At 35.1% G+C, this 21,101-nt stretch overlaps 1 protein-coding gene and 1 long non-coding RNA gene across 4 annotated transcripts in view; both read left to right on the top strand.

Annotated features, from left to right (window-relative positions):
• The window catches only part of LOC115217863 (ADAMTS-like protein 4), a 442,200-nt gene that overhangs the window by 16,109 nt on the left and 404,990 nt on the right, over nucleotides 1-21,101 (top strand). The gene's annotated exons all lie outside the window — the stretch shown is intronic.
• The window catches only part of LOC118765674, a 24,472-nt gene continuing 7,746 nt past the window's right edge, over nucleotides 4,376-21,101 (top strand). Inside the window, exons 1-2 of the long non-coding RNA XR_005001543.1 lie at nucleotides 4,376-4,387; nucleotides 16,009-16,014. This is a non-coding gene — a long non-coding RNA (uncharacterized LOC118765674). The remainder of the gene's footprint in view (nucleotides 4,388-16,008; nucleotides 16,015-21,101) is intronic.

The following is a 21,101-nucleotide window of genomic DNA, read 5'->3' as shown; positions in this document are numbered from 1 at the left end:
TCTATCTATCTATCTATCTATCTATCTATCTATCTATCTATCTATCTATCTATCTGACTGTCAGTCTGTCTGACCGTCCTTCCGTCCGCCTGTCCGTCTGTTTGTTTGTCTGTCTGTCACGTATGTATGTATGCATGTTCTAAGAAGAAGAAATTACATATATTCTTTGCTCAAAGAATATTAGCTATTGTATTATTAACTTCTAGACGGTGGTGGACTGGCAGAGTTGTCAGAGCGTTGGTCAAAACTGCTGCGTGATTGTTCAATTAAAATCTGAGTCAAAAAATACCCCCAAGTTGAATATTGCCTCTCATTCTTCATGAGTGAATATTTAGTACCAGTTATGTAATAAGGTTAATACATACGATCCATGTTAATGTATTAACATAAGACCGATGTTCATTACTTCCTTGTAAATTTTGCTACTTATTTATCCAAATTTAATCGTTCTTTCTGAAATTCATAGCAGAACTATATAACTGAGATATTGCATCTATTCTCTTCAAAAAGCTTCCAGTACAATATATTTCAGTTGTATAGTATCGACGGCAATATATTGTGAAAATCATGATACAGAGCAGTATTGTAATAGTAACTATAATACAGATCAGTTGAATTGTGATAACTACAAAGTAATGTCGTAAGTGTTAGTAATACTTGTATTGTCACTATATACAGTGTCCGTCTCGTTATGAATCAATTCAGTGAGGTAGGTTTACTCTCTTTGTTCATATTTTCATTGTAAATCTATATGCAAATGTTATATTATATTAGTGTGCGTCAATTACATTCACGGCACGAACCAAATAACTTTGAAATATCTCTCAAATATAAATGAAGATATCAAACAAATTATGTTTTTCATGTATTCATTGAAATTTTAGAGAATTAATTTCAGTGCATAAAACAAAGAACCAAGGTGCAACACACACACACACACACACACCACACACACACACACACACACATACACACACACACGCGCGCGCGCGCGCGCACACACATACAGAGAAACACACCCGCTTTGATTTTTTTGAAATGACTATATTAATGCGTGGGGCAGTTTGCGCACGCGCTGAGTCTGCATTACAATACTGAAATAATGGAATAGAACATACCTTTCCACGACTAGTTTGTTTTGAAACTCTTAAATGTGTTCAAAATATCCACCTGGTGATGTATTTCTGGTGTGAGAATTTAAAATAGGATGTACTGTAGCAAACCAGCTAACACATTCATCGGAACAAAAACCTTAATCCGAATTGAAGTCATCAGGGATAAATTGTGGGATCTAATCTGGAATGAAATAGAATAGTTTGTGCGTACCGCTGTATTTGGTACTGCGGTGTTACATAATGTGTGCGTGTGCGCACGCCTGTAAGTGTCTTTGCCGTGTTAATTATATTTGTGTGTCTACTTGTTATATGTTCTCGTATGTGCATGTTCTACATACGTATCAAAATATATACATATTCATACGCTATAGTTAGTTAAAAGCCATTTCTGGAAATGTGAAAATATGCCAAGAATTCCAAGAGTCTAGGCTGTAATAAGTGCATATACACATGAGTAGACGTCCAGACGTATGCGTATGTACATAGACATACTTACATATAACATACATAATCAACATGCAAGAATTCGACAGAGATTCGGTGAAACAACGAGATTGTGATCGACAAATGTTTACATCTAGTATTACGTTTTATAAAATCTAATATCACACACACACATGAAGTTCGAAATAGTATTTTGCCTTTCCCGCCGCGCATCGACATTTTCTACTTGGATTGGTTGTGACCTAACGGGTCACGGCAGGTACCCGTTAGTGTTTGTGTGTGTGTGTGCATAGGTAAGGCTATGTAGGTGCTACGGCAGGATCGTAGTTCGATAATAATATAAGTGAGGAGTCTAATGCGGGTTTTGTGTGAGCATGTATATGTTAAATAAAATGAGACAACAAAACCAAGGCTGTGTGGAATTATAGGACATTTATAAAGAGAAAGGTAATCTTACAGCTGTTTCTGGGATGTTACGGATATCGCTTCATCAGAGACGATATGAAAGAGTTAAGTAGAGGGACATTGTAGAGTTCAATATAAGGAGTTATTTTGGAAAAGGATAGATATGGGAAGTATAAAGGGAAATAAGAGAATAAAAATAAAAGTAAAAATATATGTAGGATGTTACAGTTGTAGTTCCATTTTCCAAGGAATGTGGTGCAGAATAGGTAGAAATGCTTCTTGTCTATGGTATGTACATTCTGATATGAACTCCTATCCCTCCTATGATAAGAATGTGTAAAAATGAATGTAAGGAATGTGAGAAGTGGGAGGTGGGGTGATATGTTTGATAGGCATGCCATAAACAAGAAGCATTTCTACCCATTCTACACAGCAATTTCCTTCGATAATGGAACTGCAACTGTAACACCCTACATATATTTTTACTTTTATTTTCATTCACTTATTTTCCTTTATACTTCCTGTATCCATCCTTTTACAAAATAACTCCTTATATTGAACTCTAAAATTTCCCTCAAGTTAACTCTCTCATATCGTCTCTGATGAAGGGATATCCCTAATATCCCAGAAACAGCTCTAAGACTACCTCTCTCTTCATAAATGTCCTATAAATTCCACACAGCTTTGGTTTTGTTGTCTCATTTTTTTAACACACACACACATATAGTGAAGACGCGTGGCTTAGTGGTTAGGGTATTCGGCTCACGATCATAAGGTCATGAGTTCAATTCCCGGCGACGTGTTGTGTCCTTGAGCAAGACACTTTATGTCATGTTGCTCCAGTCCGCTCAGCTGGCAAAAATGATTCAAAAGTGCTAGCCTTGTCACGTTCTGTGTCACACTGAATCTCCCTGGTAACTACGTTAGGGGTACATGTGTCTGTGGAATGCACAGCCACTTGCACATTAATTTCACGAGCAGGCTGTTCCGTTGACAGATCAACTGGAACCCTCGTCATCGTAACCGACGGAGTGCCAGTTATTTATATATATATGTATATATATAATATTGTAAGCAAACCTGGAGACGGAGGAAAAGCGGCTACGAAAGTCATCTTTATACAATAATAATTATATTACAATGTGTGACGAAAGAACTTTGACCGAAATAAGATTAAGATTAATGTAAAAAATAAATATCACTGAAGCAAAATAACACCAAATATATAGTGCGTGTGTTTTTATTGGATAAACTGGCAATATGACCATTCCGAAATATAACAATATATATATATATATAATATATAATATATATATATATATATATAATATATATATATATATATATATATATATACATATACATACATATAGATACATATACATACATACATACATGTATATATATATACATATATACACATACATATGATCATATATATATACATACATATACATATATATATATATATATATAATGATACATTGTAATATAATTATTATTGTATAAAGATGACTTTCGTAGCCGCTTTTCCTCCGTCTCGATTCTAGCTGGAAGCTAGCTCATCATTGGTGCGGGTTTCCGCCCCGACATCCGAAACTCGGAGTTTTATTATGACAACCGAATAACTGTCACGTATTATATTACAGATAAATTTCTCTATTTACATAATATCGAGGTCTCTTTGATTCTTTTGTTTTACCATTACCATTAATACACACACACATACACACACACATAAACACATATACATTCATAGAGGTCTGGTGATACAATTAGAAAAATAGAATTGAAAGCATGAGAATATATATATATATAGGCACCGGTGTGGTTTTGTGATCTTCCTTATCACATAGTTCAGGTTCAGTGTCATCTTGGGCAAGTTTTCTCTACTATAAACTTGGACCGGTGGGAACCGAAAGAGGCCCGTCGTGTGTGTATGTATGTGTGTGTATATATATATATATATATATATTATATAATATATATATATATATATATATATATATATATATACAGGATGCGGTAAATAAAATGTTGTCTTAATTACGGAAAAATGGAAATAACACTGACATCTCATTTTAACAGAAATATTTACCAAAATTACATATAAATATATTGAAATACGAAAGAGTACTGTTACTCAATAAAATCACCATTGGCTTCAACTATGGCCTTCAGACAAGTTCGGAATCTCCTGCAACTCTGCTGGGTGGTTTCCTTGTTTAAGTTGGTGAATGTTGCCATAATCCTTGCCTTTAGTTCATCTTTGGTATTAGGAGTTTTGTTGGTCTCTCACTCAACTGCACCCCACACATAATAATCAAGAGTTGCAGTCTGGGGAGTTAATTAGCTAGATGTCAGGGGTGATGGGGTCGCCGGCCGGGGGGTGATGTGTCTGATTTTTATCGCTCTCGGTGCATGTCCTCATATTACACAGTCCTCAGATTGACACTCAAGCACTCTGAAATGTTCGTATTGGAGCTTCCGGCGCGAATGTCAAACAATACAGCATGTCGTTTCCAAAATTATGGCAGAATCAATTGCATCATGATCCTATTTTTCTCACAGACGGTACCCAAATGACCTTCCTATACTGTGCAGACAAAAAAAAAAAACGTGCATGCGCGAAATTAAAAGTATAAAAAAAACACAATTTACCCATCGCACCCTGTATGTTTGTATACGAGTTTGGTGTGCGTGTGTGGGTGTGTGTTCGTTTGCGCGTGCGCATATGTGTGCATGTGGTGGTGTGTGTGTGTGTGTGTGTGTGTGTGTGTGTGTGGTTGCACGTAACTATATGTGTGTATTTTTATGGATGTCCTGGTGTCGGTTTGTTTACGCCCTTGCAACTTACCAATAGACGAAATACCATGCTTAAAGATAATTAAATACTGGTGTTAATTCGTTTAACTGAAACTTTTGTAATGATTGACACGTGAAAAGATAGACACACACACATACATATATTCACACATTTGTACTTATTTATATATACACATATAAATTTATGCTCATATGTTCATATATATATATATATATATATATATATATATATATATATTTATACATATATATACATGTATAATGTACATTCATGCACAAACATACATACAACTTCTCTAGAACTATTTCCAACTCTTTCAATGCGATACCTTCCCTGCTTCTTATCAGTTATACATTCTAGAAGCGATTTTATCATTTATACCTTCTAACCCTGTAAGTCTTTTAATGTTTCTTCATTCTACTTTGTTTATTTCAACTTCCCACTTTATGATAAGACACGACTTTTTCTTTGAACAAAAATTTACTTCGTGTACTATTAAGGCGGTTGAAATTTCAGGAAAAACATGCCATCCATAAATTTTACTATTCACACAAAGAATTTTTCTGTAGCTTGGGAGTTTCGATGTGGCGGAAACGGTAAGCCACCCGAGTACCATATCTAGTTTACTTCAGAGTTCAAATCCTGTCTTGGTCGATTTGAAATTTCAAATAATATTCAAGAATTGGTTCAATCAGCAGGACGTCTTTTCCAAATTGCTTTCATACCTAATCAAAAGCGAAATATATATCTTTATTTTTTAGTTAAAAAATATTCTCACTAAAATAATAAATAAAAATGAAGTGAAAATAAAGTCTTCTTATTTGCAAAGAGTCTATGAAATAACAAGATAAATTTCTCTTGAACAAGATGTTACTAACATTGTTTCCAACTTATCTTAATTGTTGACATTTAAATTAGGTTAATAAATAAAATATTGTAGCTTACCAAGAATAAATCAAGAAATTCCAAGAATCACAGTCTAAATTCAAAACGTCTTTGCTTTTATTATTTTGATTCATAAATTATTAGTTTTTTAGTTGATTAGAAGTTGTAAGTCAGTTGTGTCCGGGCTGGTATCTTGCCAGCTACGAGGGGCGTTCAATAAGAAATGCCCCTGACCCACTTCCCATAGCAGTAGAGCAACGAAACTTGGCACAGTTATTAGTCTTTTTCTACATAGCAACCACCCAGAGTTACGCATTTCTCCCATCGTTTGATGCGGCTCTGGAGACCGTTTTTGTAGAAGAACCCAGCTTGGTCCTCCAACCTCAACGTGACTTCAGAAATCAAGGCAGCATCATCTGGGAAACGCTTTCCTTTCAAAAACAACTTCATGATTGGGAAGAGGTGAAAATCAGAGGGTGCAAGGTCAGGAAAGTAGGGGAGGAGGAGTTCATAGCCATACGCCTGTGCTTCTGATCTGGCGACAAGCGAGTTGTGGACCGGAGCGTTGTCCTGCAGGAGGAGGATGCCTTTGCTGATCTTGCCCCGCCTCTTGATTTTGATAACTTCTCTTAATTTCCTCAAAAGTGAAGCATAATAGGCTCCTGCAATTGTGGTACCTTTTGCCAGGAAATCTGTCATCACTACTCCGTCCTGGTCCCAGAAGACTGTGAGCATGACCTTGCCAGCGGAGGGCTGCACCCTTGCCTTCTTTGGAGGGGGTGAGTCACGGTGCTTCCACTGCATTGACTGGGCTTTGGTCTCTGGATCATCGTGATGGACCCAGGTTTCATCCTGTGTAATCAGTCTTTTGAAAAAGTTTGACTCATCTTCTTGGCACATCTCCAAATTCACCCTCGAGCACTCGACGCATTCTTGCTTCTCAAAAGGCGTGAGCAACCTGGGAATCCATCTGGCAGACACCTTTTGCATATGCAAATGGTCATGAAAGATAGTTTCCACAGACCCGGTACTAATCTTGACCTCATGGGCTATTTGGCGAATAATTATGCGTCGATCTTCCAAAATGGCAGCCTCAACATGACGGACAGATGCCTCATCAATGGCAGAAAGGGGGCGACCAGATCTGGGAGCTATTTCCACAGAGTTCCGACCATGTTTGAATTCATGATGCCAGCGTTTTACAAGGTCATATAATGGGGCATCATCACCATAAGTTACTTTCATTTCATCAAAAGTCTCCCGTGGTGTGCGTCCTTTCAAATACAAAAACCGGATCACTGCTCGACACTCAAAAGGCTCCATTTCACACTTGACTCGGTTCAAACACCTGTAAATCAGAAACCACAATTAATTCAGAGCTGTAATTTGCCACTTAATCTATAGAGATATAAGTGATTGCACATGCAAACTTTCAGCTAGATCAAATAATTGCAAGTGGGTCAGAGGCATTACTTATTGAACGTCCCTCGTATAAATATTAAGTTGGAGGAAAGATACACAATTCTCGTAAGTACAGCCAGAATGAGATTCGGGTGTAATTTTGAGAGTCATAGATCTTTGTAACAAAGGATCAACAGCTAGACACGTCGTTGTTAGCAATTCTATTAATATCCTTTTACCAATCTCCTTTTATATAAAGGCCACACGTGTGGAAAGTGAAATCAAAAAACTGGTAACCAGAATTATCTTTTGATGTGAATAATGAACCGTTGGTATCCAGTATATCGGAACTTTTTCAATGTCTGACGATAAAATTTTGCATAGAATAAGAACAATGAAAAGAAGCGAGGAGTACTTCAATTTTCCAAACCTTTATTCTAATGGCTCTCATTAAATCAATGCAAAAGAACATTGATTTTGAGACATAACGCTTAGGACAATTGTAGTACATAGAACTGTTACAACTGAATTTTTGGGGACAGAATTGTTGCCATCGAAATGGTTATAATGAAGTAAAGTTTTAGTGAGCATTTACAATTTTATATAGTAAAGACACTTCGTCTCCGTAAACCTAAGACATTCCGAAATTTCCTCTTTTGAAGTCATTTACGATTGTCGCCTGAACACGGTAAATGTAAAGTTGACAACAGCAAAGCTGTCGGCTGATCTTTATCCGATTAGCTCATGTCGGATATACTTCTATCTCATATATCATCCTATAGACTAGAACTTTCTTGATGGTGTACATTGTTACAAAGTTCAGTTATGCTTTATATACTTCCCCATTGTTACATTGTTGACTCATTAGCTGTTACCTGTGAACACATACTCTTCAAAGAAGTAATACAACCCGTCATTCTACGATAACCTTTTGCCTATAAAATTCATGCAAGCACCTCCAAGATATGTCACAAACGGGAAAAGAATGAACGGTTAAAATTTTTCCCCTATGAGATATGATAAACTAGTCTCATTCAACAGCAAGCAGACACTCAATTCAACAGACATTACGTCATGTCTACTCCTGTCTAACAGAGATGTCCGACATATGTTAGTTATCACAATACCTAATTACATTCCATGGTGATATTGTGTATGTATTTATAAATGTATGTTTATATGTATGTATAAACACACACACACACATGCACACACACACACACACATGCACTGGTGTTTGTTTTTATGTTCAACTATAGCAAAAACAACTTTAAATTAACCTGATTGGTGACTTTATACTTTTCTAGAGTACAAATTTATTATTTGGCTTTAACACTGGCCGAAACTTCAAAGTCGCTGCAATTGAAGAATTGGACTTTTCTGTTATATTTTCTGTAATGAACTGGAATATCTATGTTTCGAATTTCATCAAAATTGCAGATAAGGGTTAGTTCCCTCTTCACACACCCCATAAAAATTGTAATCGTGCCACATGTATCCCATACTACTGATTTTTATGCGCATATACCAAAATTCCAGTCTTATTGAACCTGTTAAAAAGATTTTGCTCCTGAGAGAGTTAAGGCCCCTGTTGGGGGTGGGCATCTTAATGTCAACCAGAGAAGTTGAATTGTTGAGAATCTTTTTAACTTGGGTCTTATATTTATTGTTTGAATTTCTTTGAAATAGGAAATATATGTTCACTGGGTTTGTAAAAGAGAGTAAAGCTACAGGAAACCAGAAGACGAATGATCACAATAAGCAGTCAACTACCCCACCTCAGTCGTTACCACTCCTAATGTAGGATTCCTCACCATCCAGGTAACAGGCACAGCTGTAAGATGCATTACGAATCTATAGCAATTGGAAGGACGTGACCCAACTGAAATCAACATTAACAACTGTGTGACGTGAGGGCTAAGGAGAAATGAAAGTGTCACCTCTGGAGTTAGCAAATGACCACTATACTGATACGTAGCTAGACAGAATAAATTTACAATCTATAAATGTCTTTGAATAACCAGTCACTCATCTGGGAAGGCCTCATCTGGGGACTATGTGTGACCCAGTGATAATAAAAAGACTGAAAGGAGGTCTGCAATCAAATAACTTTACTCAACACTTTGCAACTGAATCAGTGGAGGCAAAGATGCCTCTCATTTAATTGACAATTTATGCACCACATTGCAGAAATCACAATGTAATTGTATGTCAAAGCAAACTGTTACACTGTTGTACCATTGAATTACAAATAATGCTCATCTTTTATACTCGGGTAACCTTACAGCTTCAAAAAGCACAACTGTATTCGTTTTTGCTTAGATAAAATGACAAAATTGTGGGTGTTAAGTCTCCATGGAGGGGTCTTTCTGACTTGTAAGAAGATGAAATTTTATAAATTTTATAAATATTACTTCATTTGTGTCTAATATCAATGTTTAAAATTTCATCAACAGCAAAAATATATGAATGTGCGAAACACAGAGACAAAGACACACACATACACTTACATATATACATACATATATATATACGATTGATTTGTTTCAGTTCCTGTCTACGAACTCCATAAATATATATATATATATATATTTGTAAAAAAGAAGTTTGAAAACGCCACTATATTAGATAAATTTTAATTTTCTTATGAATTTTACATGTTTCGGTTCTTGAAAAAACGAACCTTATCAAAAATATTATAAAAAGTGCCATAGAAAAGTTTATAATCGTTTCTTACTGGTTTCAATAGAATCCATGTGGTGGTGTTTTGTCGGTAGTTGGTATAATCGCTATATTACAGTTGAGTGTAGTGAAGAAGTTCATTATTGTTTCTTGCTGGTATCAAAAGGAACCGTTTTTTTTCCCTGTGTTCCAATGGAATAGTAGCAGCAGTAGTGATTGTTGGTCGTAGTAGTAGTAACCGTGGTGGTGGTTGGGGTCACAGCAGCTTATTGGTTGTGGCTGTCCTAGCAGCAGAAGTAGGTCTAGTGGTTTAAATGGCAGTAGCAGCAGTTACTGTTGGTCGTAATTTTGGCAACCTTGGTGGTAGCTGGGGTTGTAGCAGTTAAGCTGTGGCCGTAGCTGCAGCAGCAGTAGAGGACTGTTGATCGTAGCAGCAATAGTAGTGACCACGGTGGTTGTAGTAGTAGTGATAGTGGAAGCAGTCGTAGTGGTCGTGGTGGTTGTGGTAGAATTTCATTTTTCCTTTTCGGAAGACCAATGTTTTGTTTTGATATTCCTGGCACATGGTGTTCAAACTTGGTCTAAATGTTTTGATGAAATAAAGTTCTTTATTTTGGCGTTAGGTGAAGGTTATGCTGTCACTGAATTTGTAAAGTAGGTAAGTTGTAAATTTCGGATTTTCATTTGAAGCACATCTATCTATGTGTCCGCTGACTGGTATTTTCCGGTATTCAGGGTTTCTAATTTGGGATTTATGCACCGCCATCTTTTTACGTAAGCTATTTTTTGTATGGCCTATATACTGCCTATTGCAACCTGCGCATGTTAAGACGTAAATTAAGTTTTCTGATGCACAGGTAAAGTTTGTTCTAATGGTGAACTGATGGCCTTGTTCTAGTATAAATTCTGAACCTTCTACCAAGATGACACAGATTCCGCAGTTCGGCTTTCCACATTTTCTAACTGCTGGTTTTGTGGTTGATGTTGAGTGCAGTTTAGCTTGGGTTAAAATCCTTTTCAAGGATTTTGGTTGCCGTTTACTTTTAATGATGGTGTGTGTTTCGAGGATCCGGTTCATCTTTGGGTCTCCCTTTAGTAGGGCTGTGCTTCGTAGTATGGTGCTGAGGGCCTCATTGTTAAGTGGGTTGTGTGTAGAGATGTAGGGAAGGGTTTTTAATTTTTCTTTCTTTTTTGGTTTTGTTTGTCTCAGGTCTTCTATACTTAATTTGAGTGCCCGTTGGATTGCACTGTCAATTAGGGGCTGTGGATAATTTCTAAGTTCCTGGAGACGTGTGTGTCGGGTGTTTGTGTCTGATATTATGGTGCAAATCCTTCTAGCTAAACAGAAAGGGACATTTATTCTAGTGTGTCTTGGGTGGCATGAATCAAAGGGTAGGTACTGCTTGCAGTCTGTCGGTTTATAATAGATATCTGTCTCTATTTTGTTGCCGGCTTTCTTAATGAGGATGTCTAAAAATGGTAATTCTTCTTCGTTATGATCCATCGTGAACTGTATATTATCATTTATACCATTTAATAGTATTTTAAATTCCTCAAGTTTCTCTATACTTTTATCCCAGAGGATAAAGCAGTCGTCGAGGTATCTTTTCCAGTTGTTCTGGATATAGGTGGAGAAGGTGTTTCCATATTTCTCAAGTGTTATCTGGTAGAGTATTTTCTCGAGGTATCCAATCACTAGGTTGGCAAAAGAAGGCGCAGTACGCGTGCCCATCGCTGTTCCCGATCTTTGTCTGTAGAAATTATTGTCAAAAATAAGGTAATTGTTTTCTAAAATAAATCTAAGTCCTTCTATTATAAGTTCTTTATTTATGCGAGTTGGGAGTTCAAAGGAGTAGTTATTTAGCCAGAAAGTGATCGCTTCTATTCCTAGGGTGTGAGGGATGTTTGAATAAAGGTTAATTACGTCGAAGGATACTAGCATGTATATGCTATAAGGGGTTATTCTGATTATATATCTTAGAATATTAGCGTATTTTAACTTTTTACAATTAATTTCTTATAATTTAATTATTATAAACCGATGTTAACTTAGTATATATATATATTTATGTCTTTTGATAGAAAAACAGTAACGGGTATTCTATACTTTATAATTTAGCGAATGTCTGAATAAAACATAGCGGTAAAGTTTGCGGACAGTTTTAGTTCTAAAATATTATGTTTACAAAAAATACGGTGTCATATGAATTATGTACCTTATGACAAATTACACTCTCTATCTGGATATATAATTGTATGTATGTTTGCATTTACTGTTTTATGGACATATATGAGTGGATATATTTGTAAATACTTAGTTAATACCACGGCCATGGTGTCGTTGGGGTGTCTGGATGTCTGCATGTATGTATGTGCGATCGGTTGAGTTCCTCTGTTTTGCATGTATATAGTTGCGATACTACCTCTTATATTATTTATTTATTTATTTATGATTTGGTTGTGTATGTGGGTATGTCTGTGTGTATGTGTGTGGGTGTGTGTGTGTGTATACATATAACTATGTATGTATGTGCGCATGATTTGTGGATGTGCGTGCGCGTGTGTATGTTTCCTGGCTAAATAACCGTAAAATTTCCATTGTGATTCAAATTTAAACTATACGCCAATCGAATCTATCTATGAAAATGAATACCATGCGGGCAGAGGAATTCGACTGATTGAGTATATATGTGGATATCCGCTTGCTTTGGATGGTACAAATAATGGTTGTCATTATTATTATTAATATTAATATTAATTTTATTGACTTTTTGTGTGGTGACACATTTTAATAGATTGGACTGTTCAATATATATGCCTGCTTTAAATGTGAGTGTACATGTATTTCCTTGATGTTGGTTATGGAACTGTGGAGTTCAATATGGAACACTATTGTGTTTGTTAATGTATATTGTTCTATATTGTTTATATTGTATTATTGTGTATATATATATATATATATCTAGGAATATGAGTGTGTATGCACACATATTTATATTTATATGTAAATTTTTTTCATACTTACATTAAATTCTCTGAAGAGGCCGTGAGACATTCTTGTTAATGTCTCATTTATACCTGCTTTATATGGCTAATAGCTTAAATGGGACATACCTGTCTTCACGGCCGAAACAGCTGTCAGCTACATTGTAAATGTATTTTCTATTTCTATTTTTATGTCTTGTTATATTTGTAATATATCAATGTATAATATCATTGCTGTGGTGTAATGGTTTAATAAAGTATTGATTGGGTATTATCTGATGGTTGATGATTGATTTAGGTATGTTTCTCCATTTTCTAATTTTGTATATATATATATATATATATGTGTGTGTGTTTGTGTGTGTGTATACACATACATACATACATACATATATATATATATATATATATATATATATATATATATATATATATATGTATGTATGTATGTGTATACACACACACAAACACACACACGCATATATATATATATATATATATATATATATATATATATATGTGTATGTATGTGTATACACATACACACATACGTACACACAAAGCTAGATTGATAGATACAGCTGAGTGGGCAAGCAAAATATGAGACGCTGCCTAGTGTTTTTTTTATTTTGATAAGCCTGGTACTTATTCTATCAGTTTCTTCTTGTGAAACCAGTAAGTTATGGGGATGTAAATAAACGAACACCAATTGTGAAGCAGTGATGAAGGAGAAACACAAACACACACACATAGACTTACATATATACATACATATATATACATCTATATATACATATCCATATGTATACATCTATCTATCTATCTATCTATCTATCTATCTATCTATCTATCTATCTGTATATATATATATATCTATATATATATATATATATATATATATATATATATATATATATATATATATATATATATATATATATATATACATTTTATAAAGGGCTTAGTAAAATAAATTACTTTGCCACATACTGAACTCATTAGAAATAGCAGCCAAAAAAAATTTTTTAGCCATTTCTAATACTTAAAGAAAATTTCTCTCAGATAGTGTTTACTCAAAATAACCCACGAAGGTATGGGGGTAAAAACATTAAAAAATCACAAGTGCAAAGATTATTTGAGAACGTACGTTTCTAGATCAGCCAAATACAATTCGACATTTCTTTCGTCAGCTCAAAATTTCTTAATTCGGATTTGTAAACACTGAAAGTAGGAGCATACCCTTTTGGCGATTTTCACCTCCGAAGATCCGTTCAAACTAACAGTGCCAACAAATTCAAAATATGCAAGCGAAGAATTTCTGCCCTCCCCTTTTACTAAGCCCTTTATAAAATGTAATATTTTGAATTCGCCTTAAATGGTCCCTTTACATACTGAATACTTGGTGAAATTGATTAATAATTAATTAATTTTACCCTCAATTGTTGAAATTATATATATATATATATATATATATATATATATATATATATATATATATAATATATATATATATACATGTAAATTCAAATTGAAAATAATAACGGTGAAAAATAGAATACTAATCTGATTAATATGAATTGAAATCCAGTGGTGTAGCATATAAGACCATAGCGGATCTTCTTCTAGCAAAATGGGTGTACACTGTTAATGGTTTATCCCTGTAATATAATAGTTTCACTTTTATAGTTTCAGTATTTAACTGAAAGCATCTGACATTACAATAGAAAGATGTTTTTGTTTCACTTTTAACACGTAATACTGAAATAGTGGAGAAGATATGATATTGCTGTGGGCTCGTCCTAGGCAAGAAGTTAAAACTTTTTTGCCCATGACACTACATGGACCCTAAGTAAGGCGTGTGTAAAATTTGAATGAAATTGGTTGTGTAGTTCTCAATTTTTTGGGATTCACACAGACAGACAGACAGACATTCTTAGTTTTATATATATATTTATAAACGCACACACACGTATATATATATATATATATATATATATATATATATATATATATATATATATATATAATTTTATTCAATTTGATTTTCGCGGGAAGGATTGTTTTATTAAAGTCATGTATCGCCTTGACCTTCGAAACGTGGAGTACATGAAACAAAGGCGACTGAAGAAGGGGAATTATCCTTGTTTTGTATGTCCTGTACTCTATTATTTCCTTGTTTAAGAAAAATGTCCATCTCCTTGGTTTTGTGTTTATGTTTTTGTTTCTCATTGTGTTCGACGTTTTTTGGTGTCCTGTACCCATATATGCATGCATATATACATGTAGAGGTAGGTACGTACATATATGTATGTATATATGCATATGTTTTTATTTATTAATTATGACGGAACGCAAGCATCCATTTCTAAGTAAGATTGTTCTTAATATATATATATATATATATATTATATATATATATATATATACAATTGTAGCGTGGCAGCACACTTGCTATGCAAGTACATCTCCGTAATATACATATGACACAACAACACGAAGCCGGCTGTTCCTGCAGAGATAAAGACTTGTGCGCATTAAATGGAGACTGTATGATTGAGGCCATTATTTATGAAGCCACCGTAAATTCCACGAACGCTAATAACACAGTTTCATCCAAGAGATATGTGGGTCTCACAGAGGGAAATTTCAAGTCAAGATTGAACAATCACACCTTAAGCTTCAGACGCTGGAATAAACGAAAAACTCCCAAATTATTCAGTGATATTTGGTTCTTAAAAGAACACGGTGTCAACTAAAGGATTTACTGGAAGAGCTTAGTCAAGTGTAAACCTTATTTATACCAACAGTGGTGGCAACTGTGGTCTTTGTAATATGAAAAGATAGCTCATGGTTCATATCCCTATGTTACAAAATTCCTGTTACGGTTTTGGGCCCCCAATATCACGGCTAGAATCCACATTCCTACTATGTGCCTGTAAAAACTTTCTCATATGTTTTCACGTCCATTAATTTTTAATGTTTTTATATTTTATATATATATTTTCATATTTTCATTTTACCTTTTTAATTGTGTACGTATGTACGTAATGAGTATATGTATATATATACATAACGGAGTAAACACATAAATGTGAAACAAGGTGGAAAAAAGAGTACTCAAATACCAGTGGTAGAGTAATATGCTTTATTTAAAAGCAGCAGAAAATTCAACAAAACCTGTTACTCTGAGTTTCACGTTCCCGTTCGTCGGACAGTTTTTTTTGCTAGAAAACTGTCCGACGAACGGGAACATGAAACTCAGAGTAACAGGTTTTGTTGAATTTTCTGCTGCTTTTAAATAAAGTATATATATATATATATATATATATATATATATATATATATATATATATAGCATTATGACCCGGCGTTGCCGGGTCATAGTGCTAGTGCATGTATATATGCATACATATTACATGTACATTTACACATAAAATACAAAATACAAAGTTATATCTTGATATCGCTAGTGATAACAATACTCAAAATATATAACATATTGGAATTGCAGGCCCGTCTCTTGCAATTTCAATCAATTGTATCTTGTCCTCCCTCTCGTATAGAAGTGTGGCTAAAATCCAGCCTACCTGTACTTCTGGGAGGACATTTTAAATTTTTATCCGGGACGTCCTACGTCCCAGATATAAAGGTAAAAGTAAAATATTTCCACTTTGGAAGGTTCGAGTCGAGTACTCCCTTCCACGCTCCGTTGACTCGAACCTTGCTTCTATTGTGGCGAATTTACCGCCTAAGACACTTTTCGATGGTGCTTTCCTCCAGGTGTTCAAATCTTTTTTTTCTCTGCATTGTATACTTTATAGACAATAGTCTTTTCTTTAATTTAATTTTTTATTTCGTTTGGTGGTGTTATCCTAGATTCACCGTCTTTGTCGGTGATTAATCCGAAATAGGTTTGTATTTCTTCCATTTTAATTTTAATGAGTTCACGCTCGCCGACGGCGGCAGCGAAATTCATTTTTGGACTTTCTTCTATCGAAGGCATTTTAACAAAAATGCTTCCGTATAAACGGTGAAAATATTGTCAATTTCTCCAAACAGGGACACAATTCAATTTTTAAACAATAACCAAAGCTCCTTCCCCCAAAGGGGGACGGCTACTGTTTACAATTATTTAACAAATGCAACACAACAAAGTTTCCCTTACGAGGAACCAACAAACGTGATAACAATAGTTAAACAGTAATAATAATAACAACAAACCTTACGGTGAATCAAAAAGCAGTACGCAGTTGAAGCTATAGTCCTTTATGTATAAGAAATAAACCAACAGCAGTACTCAGTAGAAGCGGCTGTTCGAGAAAACATACATTACATACAGCCAAGCTTCATATAGAAACTTAATGCTAGCTAATTAGCAGATAATCTAATGTAAAAGATGTGGTAAACGGTATGTGCACACCTCCATCTGGACTATTCCATTTCTGCGCATTAATTTTATTTTTAATTTATTCCCATTCATGTGAAACCACTTATTCAAGTTCAGGTCATTGATACAATTTTATACCAATTGCTATTTTTACTTTTGTTATGTTAGGATTATATTATACTATAGTTTGATTTTAATTATTACTTACTACATATAATTCAATTGTTAATATTATCTCTAATTTTTATTGTTAAAGTGAATGTATCTGACATAAAATAGAGAAATGTTTTTGTTTCACTTTTAACACGTAATACTGAAATATTGGAGAAGATATGATATTGCTGTGGGCTTGCCCTAGGCAAGAAGTTGAACATTGTTTTTGCCCATGAAACTACATGGACCCTAAGTAAGGCACGTGTAAAATTTGAATGAAATTGGTAGTGTAGCTCTCAAGTTTTAGGGAAACAGACAGACAGACACACATTCTCAGTATTTATATATATAGATACATGTCTGCATGTGTGTGTGGATATATGTGTATGTATATAGGTATATAAATATACTCATATAAAAGGAATTGTTGTATACAGTGGGCAAGTGCACTACAAAATACATATGTATATCTAGATGCGCCTCCAAATTGCAATTCTCACAATTAAGTGAGAAATAAAATTGCACCACTGTAGGCAGACCACAGCCCAAAATCCAGTGAGGACTCCTTGCTTGTACAAAAAATAAATATCACAAACAACGAACCTCACTAGATCCAAAATGCAAAAAGTCTTACCTTACAGTAGAGCCTCTTTCAGTAACAACTTTCGTCCGCTGCAAACCAGCGTGGCGACGTCTACAGGTGAGTGATAACAATAGTTAAACAGTAATAATAACAACAAACCTTACGGTGAATCAAAAAGCAGTACGCAGTTGAAGCTATAGTCCTTTATGTATAAGAAATAAACCAACAGCAGTACTCAGTAGAAGCGGCTGTTCGAGAAAACAGACATTACATACGGCCAAACTTCATATAGATACTTAATGCTAGCTAATTAGCAGATAATCTAATGTAAAAGCCACACAACCACGGCTGTACCTATACGCTTTTTTATTCAAGCTGCAAAATTTCACAAAAACTGTTACTCAGAGTTTCACGTACCCCTTTGTCGGACAGTTATGATCAAGTGTCCTGATTACAACTGTCCTATGAACGGAGACGTGAAACTCCGAGTAAGTTTTTGTGATGTTTTGCAGCTTTAAAAAAAGCATATTACCTTTAGTGTTTGAGTACTATTTTCTCCATCTTGTTTTGCATTTTTTACTTGCTCGTGTGTGTGTGTGTGTGTGTGTGTGTGTGTGTGTGTGTGTGTGTGTGTGTGTGTGTGTGTGTGTGTGTGTGTGTGTGTGTGTGTGTGTGTGTGCGTGTGTGTACAAGAGGTAAGGAACAGAGTAGATACTATCCGGGCCACATATGTTTTATAGCGAGTTGAACCTCGGAAGTCGTATACACCAAGCGAGATTTATACCGCAGGTTACTTACTTCTCAGGCCAAGGGTATCTTGATTAAATGAAGTTTATATTGTCGTAAAGAGGTACATGTCAAAGCAAGGACGATTCGATCAGAATATATAGAGAACACGGTTAGATTGGAGAATACATTCCTTAACTCCTACTATAGCCTCGGGCCGACCAAAGCCTTGTGAGTGGATTTGGTAGACGGGAACTGAAAGAAACCCGTCGTATATATGTATATATATATATGTGTGTGTGTGCGTGTATATGTTTGTGCGTCTGTGTTTGTCCAACCAACATCGTTTGACAACCGATGCTGGTGTGTTTACGTCCCCGTAACATAGCGATTCGGAAAAAGAGACCGATAGAATAAATACTAAGTTTACAAAGAATAAGCCGTGGGGTCGATTTGCTTGATTAAAGACGGTGCTCCAGCATGGACACACTCAAATGACTGAAAGAAGTAAAAGAGTAAAGTGTATACATCGAGCTTTGGATCTTACACACACACATATATATACGCATACATACATGTATTCATATATATACGCATACATACATGTATTCATACATACTTAAAGCCCACATACATACACAGGTGCACACAACCATATTGCAAATGCAGTTAATGCAATGAGCTACAAAAATGTATAAATTTAGCGAAATTACACTGCTGGATATGAGGAAAAATGTTAATTTTAGAAATTGGTTATGTTCATATAGATGACAACCGTTAGAAAATTTCTCCTGTTATTACTTTATACTTAGATGAATTAATATTTAGTCGTTCATTGAGATACCTATCAATGGGGCGTTGTTTCTGTAGCAGTCACTCAATGTCAGTATCAGAACAGCTGTGAAATACAATCTTAAAGATATCATAAATGACAACACTGTAACAGAACGCCCTAGTAAGAGTTGAACTTAGTTTAGAAAAAGAAAAAAAAAAGAAACGAGAACAGTGAAGCCTTACTTGATATAATCTTTATCATAATTTCTAATCTTGAATATATTTTACCATCGAAATTATATGAATACGTATCAAAAAAGAAGTAACTTAATTTCATCAGAAACTGTGTATAGATTTACTTCTGTTATATATTCCATCTGTATCTCCCCGTATTGTCAGTGAGTAATGTATGCATCCGTATATGTGTGTGTGTTGGGAGAGATTATGTGGGTGCATGTATATATGTGTGTGCGTGTTTGTGTGTGTGTTTGTGTTTTTGTGTGCGTGTGTGTGTGTTTATATGTCACTTAATGAATCTAATTCCTTCAAGTTTATTTTCAAAGAAATTTCGTTTATGGATTCAAGTATTTTAACGAAGTGTTCTCTTTTAATGATGATGCTAACACGTCAATATTATGATATTAAGATCCTCTCTCTCTCCATATGTATATATATATATATATATATATATATATATATATATTATATATAAATGTTAATACTTTTCGTGTACCACGTCCTCGCGTTGATACATATATATTTATATATACCTACACACACACACACACACACACACATCTCAAACCATATGAATAGCTACGCCTTAGACAGGTTCAAGAAAGACTTGATAAAGATATTCAAAGAGTTCCGCCTGTCCATAACAGTTACTACCAACCTGACTACGGTCGATTTCTTGGACGTAAACTTAGACCTGAAAATGGGCAAATACTACCCTTACAGGAAGCCTAATAAAGAAAATGTATATATCCACAAGAGATCAACCCCTACCACAGTAATTGGAAACCTGGTTTCAAGCATTGGCAAACGGGTGTCTAAACTCTCACCCAACATGGAATCTTTAATTAAGCCCACCCTCTCCAACGATGCTTTGGCTAGGAGTGAATTTTCTGAGAAGCTCTCTTATGTGAACGAACCCTAAACCGTCTTTCCTCACCCCTAGTTAATTAGGAAAAGGAAAATAATCCGGTATAACCAATAACCACCCCCATTTAACCTAGAAGTTTCTACCACGGTAGCCAGTCGCTTCCTATCATAAATAAACATTTCCCCATAGGCCATAAGTATCACAAACTCTTCAACTCTCCTAATGTCAAGGTAAGCTATGCCTGCTTAGACAACATCTCATATAACGTCGCACGCATCAACAGACGTAAAAGCCCATACACACAACCACCAACCCCAACTTGAAACTTCCGAAACCCTACCATCTGTCCTCTAGGATGATCCTACTTCTCAAAGGCTGTAGTATACAGAGCCATCCTCACACCATCCGATGGAATGACTTCAAGAGAAGATATATTCCCAGCACTTGTATTCATTTAGAACTCCAAAGAGAAGTCTTCTCTGAAAACTTCGTGACCTCCGAGACGAAACACCTAGCATTAAGTGGATTATTATCGACTGGGTGCCACCATATTCATCCAGCTCCCCTAATTGCCAGCTGTGCCTCCTCAAAAAACTGCACATCATCTACCAATCCGTTGTATACATCAA

The sequence above is a fragment of the Octopus sinensis genome, linkage group LG12 (genome assembly GCF_006345805.1).
Source record: "Octopus sinensis linkage group LG12, ASM634580v1, whole genome shotgun sequence".
Classification (NCBI taxonomy): domain Eukaryota; kingdom Metazoa; phylum Mollusca; class Cephalopoda; order Octopoda; family Octopodidae; genus Octopus; species Octopus sinensis.
This window is presented reverse-complemented; position numbering and strand designations above follow the sequence as displayed.